Consider the following 12318-nt stretch of genomic DNA (forward strand, 5'->3'; position numbering starts at 1 on the left):
CAGTTACAAATTGACCCTCTTGCTCTATCTGCCCTACTATTCCCCTCTTTATTTGTAATGTCTAATGCTGATGTTCCCCCAGTAAGGAAGAAAGACCACAGGCCACCCTGTGTCATGATTCTCCTTCTATAGCTGCCAGACTCCTGGCACTGGAGGCAAGGACTCCATCTGGCCACGGTGGATGCCCAAGCTCACCAGAGATCCCCCAGACGGCCCCAAAGAAGGCCACTGCTTGTGAGGGCTATGGGGTGGAGGCATGCATTGCAGGGGTAGAAAGTGCCCAATTAAACTTACTTTGATTCCAACTTCTGATTCTGGGACAGACTTTTTCACCTTTCTATGACAGAAGATCCAATTATTTCATCATTTGGTTCTCAGACTTATTTCTCATCTAATAATACCCTTAATCAGTCCATTCCCCTCCCATAAACATTTATATTCAGGACTCAATTTCTGGCTATTCTGACTTTTACTCATTTTTTTGTAAGTTTATCTCTGCTCTTCATGCATATCCATTTTAACCTGTCTTGTATCTGGCCTAGAGAGCCAGAGATGCTGTTCCCTTCAGGTCTCCATTTCATTCTCCTCTGCCTTTCCAGCTACCCTTTATTCAGGTTAGTTAAGAGAGTGGTACACGTGTGACTATTGGGGTGGGAGCGAGAAAAGGAAATAAATGCATGGAAGGGAATATTGAACTTCTAATGCATTGTAATTACCAAATGATCCTATCTCCCCTGTGATGGATCCCAATGGGATTTATTGCCATATTAACAGTGATTTCCCCATTGCATTACTTAATGAATAATGTCTGAACTAATAACCCACCAAAAAAACAAACAAACCAGAAACAACACTATAACTCCCTTCATTGTAATTATTATTTTTTCCTAATGCAGTGGTTTTTATATAAATACTGATGTCTCTTTACTAGGTTCTTGTATAACTACTTGCTTAAATAATGGGCCCCATTAAATCGCCATCAATAGTAGCATGCCATATGCTAGTGTTTTACTGTTATCTTCCACTGTATGGACTTGGGGTTTCAGGCAGGCTTGGGGCCTTGCAGGTTGTGCCGTCTTCCCCCACCCCATCCTACTCTACCCACCCATCCCCCTCACAGCTCCATGCTACCCCCCCCTACCTGGAATTGATGGCATTTAGAGAAGCAGGAAGAGGGCCTCAGCTGTGCAAACACAGTGCTTCTGTTTATTTTGTTAGCCTCCGAAATATTTGTTGAGAGTTATTCGAGCAGAAAGGCTGAATGGAGATCATTGCAATGTGTCAAATTAAGGAGTGCTTAATGCCTGCCTAATCTCTTGGTAATTACTGTTGTGGCCGCGGAAGGCTTCTGAGCCTGGTAAGAAAGCTAATGATAGTGAGAGACACGCGGCTGCCCGGGCATCCGTGGCATTGCCTTTGCACAATTAGAGGCCCCACTCAGATCTGAGAGGCTGAGCCTGTGTCACTTAGAGAATGGATTGGCCTTTGGAGGGGAGGGATCAGACAGAAGTGTCAGCCTGGGTCACTGGACAGGGGACTCCTTCAACTGGGTGTCACCTTCCTGGTGGTGTTGTATAAGATGACAGCCTCCTGTGTATATGTGTGTGTGCATGCATACACATGGATGTTGTGCAAGGAAGGAGTCTGACCTCAGGATGTTCAAGGAAAGACAGACCAACAGAGAGCTTTCTGATTTTCCTGTCTTTGTCCACCTTTGTGTCATCCATTTTCTCCTGTTTCCCTGATTCTCTCTCTTTGGTCTAATTTTCTTTCTTTCTTCTCTCTCTTTATCTCTCATGCTCTTTGCCTGCCTTTTCCAGCTCTTCTCTCTCTTTCTCCTTGTCAATCTGTCTGTATCTCTGGCTGATCTATTGAACCAGCATCTACTTCAACCAAACATGAATTGTTATAGAAGAAGAAAATAGTACTGAATCAGATAAAGAAGAAATAAATAAAAGCTTCAATTTCCCTGAACTTTGCTTAAAGAGAATGGAAAAAAAATAGGTATTTTAAAAAGTCAGTAATCAACTTTACATAGAAACAAGTTGGAAAGAAAAAGAAGTCTATGATATGCAGATCTGTAGTGGAAAAATTGTGTGAAAGGAAATTTGCATTTCAGTGATCAGTGACTGTCCCCGGAACTACTCTTTAATAATACAGATTTCTAATAAGGAACTTGGATCCTAGCTTAAGGTGCATTTGGAGCTTCAGGGACCTGAGAGTAGCCCTCCTCGAGAATGGGTCAGCCAGTGTGGGTTCTGGTCCCAGTTCTGTCACCCACTGGTCCAATGGCTTTGAAGAAGCTATTTTACTCATTGGTAAAATGGGGACGGGCTTAGATGGCAGTGTGGTGTAAGAACCAAAGGAAATATGCAAGAGTGCTCTGAGAAGAACAGAACACCACAAATCAGTCAAACAAACCATCAACAGAATTAGCACAGGTAATTGGGGGGCTCACAACTTGGGGTAATTATTTAGATCATCGGGTGGTGCTGCCTTAGTCAGAAGCTGTTGCTTGGTGAGTTTGCTACATTTTGTACCAGAGCGGCAGGGAGGGGATAGAGCTCTCTGCCTTCCTTGATACTTCTCCAGCCACCCTTGGGGTCTCAGGGGACCCAGGGCTCTACAGGCACTTGCAGGTCCCCATGTAAGGAGGCCCTTAAGTGAAGGGGGGGGTGTTAGAAGGTAAATATGGATTAAGTGGGAGTGTGGAAGAGCTAAGAAAAAGACACAGAGCCCTAGTCGCTTCTGAAGGGATCTTGAATGTCACGCCAAAGGGCAGGGAGATAATGTCTTGTCGTTCCATGCATTGCATCTTGCCAATTTCCATTTGGTCATTAAGGTTTGGAGTAGCACAAAGGAGGAAATCCTGAGACCCATCGGTGCTTCTGGAGACTCTCCATTCTGTGTGGAGAGAGGAAGGCTATAAACTGAGTGACTTCCAGGGATGATAAATAGTCTAAAATACGAAAGACACCTAATCAAAAATCAAGGATGGCCTTCTTCTGGAACAAAATTCTGGGCTATCGGGTGTAGAGAAGCCTTCTGAGGTCATCTCATGACCCCTCGTTTTTGGAGGAGAAGCTGAAGCTCAGAGGGTAAAAGAGCTTTGATTAGCAATCGCCTAACTTCTTCTTCTGTGGAGTCTGTGTCAAAGGTACCTCACCAGTGAGAGAAGCTGTGTATAGAGGTGAACCTCTTTAGATTTCCTCATAATCAGTTGAGAGTGTGTCGCTTTCCCAAAGGACAGTTCTCCTAGTAGATCAGCCTCTTTGAACATCAGCCTCAGCATCTAATTGGAGAGAATGTATCAACTTGGCAGTCTTGTAACTTCAGACTCTTTTGGATTTCATAATAGATCAGATTTCAACTTCTTCCACAGATGTGATGGGAAATTCAGTCTTTTAGTAAGATCCAGAAAGTCTGGCCAGGACCGTAGGCAAGCATGCTGGGCCAACGATGCTTCCCAGTGGCCAAATACTAACTTGATGTTGACTTGAGAGGTGATCTTTCTCTGCCAAGAATGCAGGGTGGGGGCTGTGCAAGGGGAGAGTACAGGGGAAGCCAGGTTCTGTGAGGGACAAGGTAGAAAGGACATGGGATTGTGTTGGCATTGGGTAGAGAGAGGAGGGAAGGGCAGATCAGGGATGGAGGAAAAGGGAGAACACAGCTTACAACTGGCCAGCTCTGTCGTGGAGCTCAGCAAGCAAGAGGTGCATCATTACCTGTCAAACGGCAGTTTTAATCAGCTGTGCTCCTCAGTGGAAGATAGATTTAATATCAAGGCACATTTTCAGAGCCACTAGTTTAATTATGACAGGTGTCTGCAAACTGGACAACTCTGCTCTCAGGCCTGAGTGACAGCGTTTCATTCTTCGGGCCCACGCAGACTCGGAGTGCTTCACCAAAATGAGCCTCCGTTAAAAGTCGGTGTTTTTTCCCTCGTCTTCCTTTTTATTGCCCTCTCTTTATTCTACTGTACATGTCAAAAGAAGGAAATGGATAGAAAATTGTGCTTCAGTGGAAGAGACAATAATTTACCTTGCCCATTAGAACTTATCTCATTGGGGCTTCCAGCAGCCAAGTTCCTGGTCAGGCGAAAGCCATTATTTCTCTGTTAACCTTTCTGTGAACATTTAGCACCATGTCTACAGTAATTGCCTGCTGGCGTTGTGTTTGGCTTTTTTGGCAGAGCCTCCCAGACTCAAAAGATGGCGAACATGATTACTCTGATTACGTGGGCGGGAAAGTGGGGGAGGTGCTGAGAGAGCGTAGAGGGCAGGCTCAGAGGGGTCCAGAAGCCCCTGCTTCTCAGCCTTCAGCCAGGCTCTCTGCTACTCTGTGCATTTCCTGAGTGACCATCCTTTATGATGTTCCTCTCCTGAAGTGGCCCCGCATGCTTGCCCCTCAGCCTGATTGATTAGCTTGCTCGCACTAGCTGAGTGACTAGAGTGGGTGGGGCACTTGGGCTCTGAGACTTCCATCCACAGGTACAAATGGCTGGGCTAGAGTCCTCGTGCTCTCCATACTTTTCCTGTTTAGTTTAAATGGAAGAAGCTTGAAAATAAAATGTTAGGGGCCCTCAAATTAAGATGGATAAAGCAGAGTTTTCTGGTGGAAACATGGCCCACTCTCTTGCCTCAGAAGCTCCTGAGATGCTCCCCAAAATTGCACGTAATGGTTTCTGAGGGCCCACCCAGCTTTACCCTGGGTGACTCTGGAAGCTGGGGCCCTCATCTAAGGTGATCTCCCCCTCAGAGGTAGCTGATTGGGTAGAGAGGAGACAGCGCAGGAGCAGTGGGCAGGACACAGGAGTTAGATTGCCTGGAAGGGAGGAGAGGATGCTGGGTCAGGGCTGAGGACACGTTTTATTTCTCTCTGGTTAGTTTAGATCTAAGGCCAGCACTATATCTTACCTGGCTTCTCCTCTCACAATCTCTGTCAAATTGCTTTTGCTTCCCCTTTTCTTTAAAGGATGGTGAAGCAAGAAAGAAGTGTGGCCCGGACTTATGCCTGCCCAAAGAGCGAGGGACAGGGGAGCCCAGCCTGATGCCTGTCGTGTCGTGAGGGGCTGCTGAGCTGGGCTCCTGCCTGGTGTACAGTGATGCCTACTGCATGGCCAGGCCATGGACAGAGGGAGAAGGAGAGGGAAGCATGGGGGCAGGGAGATGGAGAGGGAGAGAGTGCGGGAGAGCTGAGCAAAGAGAAGGCCAAGCAAAGGCATGGCACCTTCCCAACTTTCTACTCATGCTTTTCCTGGGCCACCCCAATGAGGCAGCTCCCACCAGCTGTTTTCTGCTTTCCTTATACCAGGTCAGAACCCTGCCTGAGGTTTCTAACCTACTCCTTTCAAAGGGGAAATCAACCATCGATTTTTGGAGACCCAAAGAGGCAGATACGCTTCAAGAAAAACCTGGTCTGAGTTCCTCAGGGCCAGCCAGCCCTTTCCCAAATGTTGCTGAAACCAGACATGGAAGCTTCAGAATATGTGGGATTCTTTGGTTTTTCTCCCTTAAAAACAGAGAGTTTGTGTGAGGGAGGGTGGAGAGGAAGCACGTGCATGGCAAGGGAGTGGTGAAATCACATGCTATGAAAACTGACCCTCTGACCAAACTTGAGCCCATGTGTCCGGCTGCCATGGCCCCGCAGATCTCTGCCAAGTCCCACACATTCTGGGGAGGATGAAGCCAATTTGTGTTGTGTATATTTGCTGGTTTATCCACTTACTCACAAGCTCAGTTATCAAACATGGAAAGCAGATGCTGGCTGGCCCGTCCTGGGAGGAGGAGGTCCCTCTCTATCTCTGGCATATAATTGTATGGAAGGGAGGTTCCCAGGAAGCCTTCGCCTATTTACCCAAGACATCCTGACTTTCTGTTTGAGGAGGTGGGTCTGCCTGTTCCTGGGGAATCCCTTCTCTAGGAGTTAGGATATAGGTACAATGGGATGTGGGAACAAGGGACAGCAGAGAGCACTGGGTAGAGTGACATCTCAGTTCATCCCTATTATACACAGGGCCTGCAGACATTTTTCCTTAGGTGCCTGGAGAATACAACCTTCAGGTCAGCCTTGGCAAATACAGCACACCCTGTCTGCTTGAGGGTTGACATGGTATTTGGTGGCGTTTGCATATCGTCGTCGTCGGCAGCCATCCGTCTCGAGAGACGATGGTGTAGCTTCTTAAGAGTCTATCTGCACCGCCGAGAATGGTTGTGCAGTCCGACTCGGGAGTGACACGGTATCTGTCTCCTCCCGTGTTGAATCGACATCTTGTGATGACGCTGGAGTGTCCTCTCCAGTGAAGCTGAAGCTACAGAGCCTGGGCAGGGTGATATGGAGGGTCTGCTGTTGCCCATGGCGTTTGCATATGCAGTGGACTTTACCAATATGGTTCCTGAAGCAGACAATGGTAGGGTAAGGGATACCTCGTGCTCATCCTTGCCCATTAGCTGGCTGTCGCTGTGGAATGCCCTGGCCCATTCTGCTAAGTGCTGCCCTTCAGAAACCCCCCTCATAGCTCATACCGATGGATTCCTCCTCCTTCTCCACTTAGCATCGGTCTCCTCCACACTTCAGCATTTGCTTTTACATAGTCAATGTCACACTCCCATGATTCCCTATGCCAAGTCCTGTTCCCTCAACTAGATTGGAAGCACAAGACCAGGACAATGTCCCACTCTCTCAGCTCCCCCAGCCTCTATGGCCCCTCGTACAGTGCCTGGGAGGGACTGAAGCACATAGCTACACCTGTTAGATTTAATTGACTCTCTTTAGAAATCCTCTTTCAATGGGGTGCTGTTTACACAGCATTTTCAAATGTTCTCTTGCTGCTGCTTCAGTTTCAAATTGTCTAGCTTCAACCAGTCTTCAAAGGCGTGAGCACTAGCAGGGTGCAGTTTACCGGGCAGCACCCACGTAACTGAACAATCCAAGGGGTCTAGCTATTTGGAGTATGCAGAATTTACATTTCCTTCTCTCCTGATTGCCAAGAACAGAGGCTTCCTAGACACTTGAGCGGAGAACTTATAAATCTTCTAGACACTGTGGAATGGGGCTCATGGTTCCCAGGTCTTCGATGAATATTTAAAAACCATGTCTGCATACCTCTCACATCCTGTGTGAGGAAAACCCAGAAAGGGGTCGCATTCCTCTGTTTCAGCCCCCCTTCTTAGTGGGGAAGAGTCGCATCTGTTTGTTTTTATCTATAGAAACTATTGAGAGGATGTGCTATTGAGTTGTGCACATGAGACAACCAGACAAAATACAGAGTCCATATAACAAATTATACATATAAGATTCAACCCCAGGATATGAAAATCTGGCATTCGTAGGAGACACAAGTTGCTATGGGACAGCAGCTGTAACTCAAGAGCTGACAAACTTGGGGGTTCAAATTGACTATTTGTTTTATTGATAGTAAACATTCTCAGCTTAGAAATTGCAACATCATCTCATAATACTTGCAAGTCACTTAATCTTCTAATTGTAACAGCTGCAGCAATGCTCTATAACTGAGCTCTAATTTTTCCTCTGTTTCTTACAAAGGAGAGAAAAATAAGCAGAATTTTTAAAATGCAGGAAGTAATTAGTTTAGTGGCTAATTAGCTGAAATTATTGTGATTAGCTTACCTCACTGAAGTAGCAATGAGTTACTTAAAAGGCAGAGAGGAGACTGCTCAAAGCATTGCACGTTCTGAATTTGTACAGACCTAATCAGTGTGGGGATCATCCTGTGTTATCATTCATTAGAAAAGGGTTACGTATATCCAAGTTTGCATTTTCCAGGGTTTAAACCTGTGGGTTTGACTGTTTCTGGGTTGCTGCTACAACCAGGACGGTATCTCTGGGTTTTTCTCACTCGTCTGCAGAAGCACAGCGCTGCCTGCGTCCCCTGGGCACACGAGGGGTCTGTCATCCCCAAGAGATGATCTGAGAGAAAAGGGTCTCGTGGCCAATAACTTTGGAAAATACTTGCCATTTCTCTTATGAATAGTATCAGTACACATCACTTACTAAAGAGCTACAGTAATGAAAATCTGTTTGTTTAGTTTAACTCAGTGTTTCCCAATCCAAATTGACCAAGATGACTTATATTTTTGATATATTGCTCACTAATGGAAATATAGCTAATTAACATGTTGAGAACTTTACAGTTCTATGGTTTATGGATATATGTTTGATGTTGTCAGCATTCTCCAAAACTATGCTAATTGTCTATCCCTCTCATCTGTTATATCCTCTTCCTCCACTCTTGAACTTGTGGGTCATTGGATTCATCCTCCTAGAAGTTTGTGCTTCAAAGTTCCAGCAACACAAGCTTTTCTCTCCTTTCCATCCCATGGCTGTACTGATTATTCCAAGAAATTTTATAATGTCTTGGGCCTGAGCGTCAGGGATCAGGCTTGAGGACTAGGGTCAAAACGTTGTGGATCTTTCTTTCTACAATCTGATTATTATACACAATGATATGACTGTTGAAAGCCAAATGGAGCTCGTTCTTCATTAGCCTGAGATTAAAAAAAAAAAAATTTTGCTTTTAATAATGGAGAATAATATGGGGCAGTGGAACAAACATGGACAGTAGACTGCCCTGGGTTTGGTACTGATCCTACTCAACACTGACTTCACCACTGCTTCAGAATGTCGTCTGGTGTAAGCGCAACACACAATCCCAATTCTCCTTGTCTGACTCCGAAGAAATCACATCATGTTCTCTTACCCTATCTCTCTTTCCTTGTCATATGAGAGTGCACTTGCTTTGGCAGAGACTAGGCAATATCTGCAACTTTAAATGTCAAAGAGTTTGGAAAATGTAGTTGTTGTTTTTTTTTTGTTTTGTTTTTTTCAGTTTTCAGCCTTGGCAATGTGAAGAAGACCCAAGAAAGAGGTTGGAATAGGAAATGAGGTGGACTACCCATAGTATATCCAAACCTCCTTAAGCTGTAAGGGTGGTTCAGCTGGGGCTTTTATGCTGCCTTTTCCTTCCCTTTTCTAAACTCACCCCTTCTTGTGGGCCCAGGGTCTTGTCCTCTCCAATTCTTTCTACTTCCTTCTAGAATTTATGTTTGTTTTTCCATACAGGAATGTTGCCCTGGCACTATTCCCTCTATTCTCTTTACATGATGCCTTACAATAAATCTTTATGCCTTTTATGCATAAAAGTGTGATCAAGCATAGTTTAAAATTATACCACTCAACAAAGCAAGGCTTTCAAAAAGAATGTCTCACTATGAGCTTAAGAAAACACATGATGATTTTGAAACCAGAGCTGGACCATGGTATCTGGAGCAGGCAGAGAGATGTGGCAGAGACTGGCCAGAATGACATTAATGCTCTTCTTCTTCCTGGAGTCATAGGAAGACTGCAGTTCCCAGCCTTCCCTGAAGACAAGGAGAGGCCCTCCAACTGGGTTCTAGTCAGAAGAATGTACCTGAAAATGTACACGTCCTCCTTCAGGCCTGAGGGTAAAGTGTCACTGTCCCTCTTCCTTTGTTTCCTCAGTTGCTGGCTGACTGAAGGCAGAGGTCCCATGGAGGACTTTGGGGAGGTCTTACAAGATGGCAGAACTACGCAATAGAAGGCACTGGATCCCTCAATGACCAAGAAGACTTTCTGCTGACCTGTTGATTAGACTGCAATGTGAATGAAAAATAAATTTAAATGTTTGCTAAGCCACTGAGATTTTTTGGTTGCTATGATATCAGAGACTGTGATTAATCTGGATATACAAGTGTAGTGCAAGGCGGTCTATCCGTATGGCAGCTGTAAAATTCTAGCTTAGTGCATGTAGAAAACAATCATTCAATGCCATTAATGTCTCCATACAAGACTTAGGTCAATGACAAAAACTGAACACCAAAAGGGGGATATGTTTCAGGTACCTAATCAAACACAGTCATTTGAAATTAAGGAAATCAGATAGGATCAAGAAGACAAAATGAAATCTATACATGCCTTCTTCAGGGACATTATCTCTCTTAGTTGTATGCACAGCCTTGTGAGGTCGATACTGTTATTACCTCTTATCACCTATGGGGCGATGGAGGTTTAGAGAATTTTAACCAGTAGTCCGAAGTTATATAACCACTAGTGATAAAACTGGAATTCAAATCTGGGCATTTTCATTCCAAAGCCTGAGTGTTTAGTCATTATATTTTGTGTCATCAAGGATTCTAGCCTGGTTTGGCTTTCCACAATAGTTTAACTCCTGGAGGTTTTTTATGTGTTCTTTCTCTAAGGGTTTCCCAAGTGACTAGTTTCATGCTTGGTAGAGAGCTCAGAAAATGTTGACTTATTGAATGCTTAGTGTGAATTCCCTCAGATCTAAATCTAAGAAAACCCAAATAGGAATGCCTTTTTCCCACAAATAGGCAAATCACAAAAGGACAAACTAACAGACAAGGTATATATTAGGTTGTTCCAGAGTGAACAGGTAGCCATTCTTGACACTGGATGTACACAGACTGTCACTCCTAAGTGACCAGCATGGGGTGGTGCCTGGAAGCTGGAAATTGTAAAAGGTCCTCCTGAAGTAATATGTGGGGAGGGGGCTTGTTCACTCTCGCTGGAGCCAGTTAAAGCCATGAGTCTGTATTTCAAGTGTCTGGTTCTAGATTTTCTTAGTATAGCCAAGTTTTCATAGTCATTTTTTTTTGTATTAAAAAGCAATTATTTTTTAGGTTTTGAAAGTAAAATGTATTTTATTGTAGAAAAGAGTAAAAAACACTCAGTTTCTTCACAAAGAAATAGTAATTATAGCATTTTGTTATATTTCCTTGCAGCTTTCCTGATATATGTGTATATAATACAGGTATTCTTATACTGAATATACAGCAGTCTTATTTTCATATTATAGGCTAGGTATTTTCCAACGTTATTAAATATTCTTAAAAAACATTGTAATGGTGGACTAATAATTCACCTTATGCATGTAACATAATTTAAATCGTTCCTTATTTTGGGGATTTAAGTTGCTAAATTAATATAAATAATGCTATATTAATGTAAATAATGATGTGATGAACATCTTTGCACATTTATCATTGTGCTCTTATCTGACTTCCTTAGGAAACTTTCTTAAAAATGTTTTTACCAAGAATAAGTTACAAATATTTTGAGGGCTTTAATGCATATAACCAAGTGCTTTTCAAACATGTATGAACACATGCTTCCACCAGCACTGTACAAAATATTTATCTCACTGTACCCTCATTATTCATTTATTAACATGAAGTTATAGGACCTCCCACCTTTGGGATGTCGTAGGGTTAGCTCTCATTTATTCACTCAATAACACGTATCTATTATACTTGACATGGTGTTAATCCTAAAGCTTCTCCCAGGGCAGTATGTAATACAGTATCTTCATCTTCACACTTTGTATCAGATCTGGAAAGAAAGGAAGAGATTTTTCTTTGAGTACTATTTTATTTAAACATTTTATTTATTTATTTTTAAAGAGAGGGAAAGGGAAGGATAAAGAGAGGGAGAGAAACATCAGTGTGTGAAAGACACACACATACATATGCGGCCCCGACTGGGACCAAAACTGCAACTCAAGCATGGGTCCCAATCAGGAATCAAACTGGTGATCCCTTGTCTTGCAGTATGACACCAACCAACTGAGCCATACTGATCAGTCTAAAAGTTGTGTCATGCTTCTCAAAATGGGGTGCACCTCTGTCTGGGGTAACTTGTACATTCTCCTCTACCGTTATGGTATCTTAGTGGAAATGTTTGGGCAGTCATTGGTTTTACAAGTGATATGAAGCCAATAAAGGCTTTTCAAGAAGAGGTGTGATATGAAAAGAGAAGGGGGACACACCTGGATGTAGGGAGACCAGTAGAATGCACCTGCAATGGCTCAGGATGGAAACACCAGAAATAGGCTGGTGGCATAGAAAAGTAGAGAAAGAATGGCATTTAAGAAAGATTTTGGAGGTAGACTTGATGGCTTGGTGGAAGAAATGAAGGAAAAGAAGAGCCACAAAGTGTCTCCCAGGCTTCAGATGTGTGTAGCTGGGAGAATGTTGGTAGCATTACTGGTGAGAGAAGATTTGGAAGAAAGAAATGCTACGCATTGCAGGAAAGAGGCCACAGGGGCCAGGTCTCTAATGAAGGGGCTTAGGCCTGATCCAAATTACTTATTCAGTGTTCCTTATATTAATATTTAATAAAGAAGATATAGGGAAACATATTGCTCTTATTACAGTGATCACCACGAGGAATACTGATTACATAAAAAAAAATTATCTGAGTAAGGTGCTTCCAGCAACAGTTATTTGTTCTGAAAGCCCAGAGTCCTTGTCATATTTGCAA

General features: G+C 43.6%; 1 long non-coding RNA gene across 1 annotated transcript in view; it reads left to right on the forward strand.

The window, feature by feature from the left end:
• The window catches only part of LOC149996470 (uncharacterized), a 43988-nt gene extending 34313 nt beyond the window's left edge, over positions 1 to 9675 (forward strand). Inside the window, exon 2 of the long non-coding RNA XR_016507439.1 lies at positions 9502 to 9675. This is a non-coding gene — a long non-coding RNA (uncharacterized LOC149996470). The remainder of the gene's footprint in view (positions 1 to 9501) is intronic.
• The last annotated feature ends 2643 nt before the right edge of the window (positions 9676 to 12318 follow it).

Source organism: Furipterus horrens, unplaced genomic scaffold (genome assembly GCF_987537825.1).
Source record: "Furipterus horrens unplaced genomic scaffold, mFurHor1.1.pri manual_scaffold_12, whole genome shotgun sequence".
NCBI classification, from domain to species: Eukaryota; Metazoa; Chordata; class Mammalia; order Chiroptera; family Furipteridae; genus Furipterus; species Furipterus horrens.